Source organism: Nyctereutes procyonoides, unplaced genomic scaffold, assembly GCF_905146905.1.
Source record: "Nyctereutes procyonoides isolate TBG_1078 unplaced genomic scaffold, NYPRO_anot_genome, whole genome shotgun sequence".
In the NCBI taxonomy this organism is placed as follows: Eukaryota; Metazoa; Chordata; class Mammalia; order Carnivora; family Canidae; genus Nyctereutes; species Nyctereutes procyonoides.
In genome coordinates, this window is record NW_026575045.1 from 4,740,707 (window position 1) to 4,742,479 (window position 1,773).

Here is a 1,773-nt window from a genome sequence, read left to right on the forward strand (position 1 = left end):
ATATTGATAATATGTAATATTAAAGTGAGAGCACTGCTGGGGCACCTGGGTAACTCAGTTGTTTAAACATCCAACTCTTGATTTGGGCTAAGGTCATGATCTCAGGGTTGTGGGATGAAGCCCCAGGGCAGGCTCTACACTTGGAGGGGAGACTGCTTGAGATTCCCTCTCTCTCTCCCTCTGGCCTTCCCCCTCAACCCTGCTACCCACCCCCATGCTCATGCTCTCTTTTGTTCTAAAATCGTTAAAAAAAAAAAAAGGTACGAGTACTGTTATATACCTTTTTGGAAGGCTATTTGGCAGTAAAGATTTTAAATTACTGGTTGACTCCAGTAATTCCCTGTTGTAGAATTCCCTGTGTGCTCCCACCCCCAAATACTTATAGAATATGTAAGAACAAATGTGGAAGAGTAGTCATTACATCATTGGTAAAATCTAGATGCCTGTCTCAAGAAGGAAAGGTTATACTATAGAATAATCATTTAAAAGAATAAGGTAGAACTATGTGTTATCAATATGTATAATAGTGAAAAAATACATGAAACATGAAAAAAAAGAAAAAATACATGAAAAAAACATGAAAAAATAGTGTCATAAATATGTATAATAGTTATCTATTTCTGTGTAACAAGCACCCAAACTGTAGCAGCTTAAAACAACAAACACTTATTTTAGAGTTTCTATAGGAAACTATAGGAATCCAAGGAAAAAACTCTATAGGAATCCAAAGATGGCGTAGCTGAGTTGTTCTGGTCAGGTTTTGTCATGACAATTCAGTTAGACTGTCACCAGGGTCTGCAGGTATCTGAAGCTCCCCTGGGGCTAATGAATCAGCTTCCAAAGTCACTCATGATTGTTAGCAGGCCTCAGATACCCACCATGTGGGACCCTCCACAGGTTGTCTGAGTGTCCCCTATGATATGGCATCTGGCTTCCTCCAGACTGACTGATAGAAAATTCAAGATGGGAGCTTCCGTGTGTTGTAACTTGATCTCAGGGAATGACACCATCACTTTGCTGTGTCTTATTGGTCACATAGACCAGCCCTGGTACAATTTAGGAGGGATTAACCAAAGGTCTGAATACAAGGAAGTAAATATCATGAAGGCTAACCAGCCCACAATATGTTTTATTTTATTTTATTTTATTTTTATTTATGATAGTCACACAGAGAGAGAGAGAGGCAGAGACACAGGCAGAGGGAGAAGCAGGCTCCACGCACCGGGAGCCTGACGTGGGATTCGATCCCGGATCTCCAGGATCGTGCCCTGGGCCAAAGGCAGGCGCTAAACCGCTGTGCCACCCAGGGATCCCTTTTTTTAATTTTTATTTAAAGATTTTATTTATTTATTCATGAGAGACAGGGAGAGAGAGGGAGACAGACACAGGCAGAGGGAGAAGCAGGCTCCATGCAGGGAGCCTGACATGGGACTGGATCCCAGGGATTCAGGCCCTTGGGCTGAAGGCGGCGCTAAACCGCTGAGCCACTCGGGCTGCCCATGTTTTTAAAATAGTAAATTAGGGGTGCCTGGATGGCTCAGTTAAATGTCTGCCTTCAGCTCAGGTCATGATCCTGGGAGCCTGGGATCCAGCCCCAACATTTTTATTTATTTTATTTTATTTTTTTCAGCCCCAACATTTTTTTAAAAGAAGTATAAATATGTATAAATAGATACGTAAGAAAAACTTGAAGGTTTGCATCAACAGCCAGCTCTGCCTAGTGGGGTTGGTGTGGGGTTAGGGGTGGGGAATACTGAAGGTAACATGTTCAGT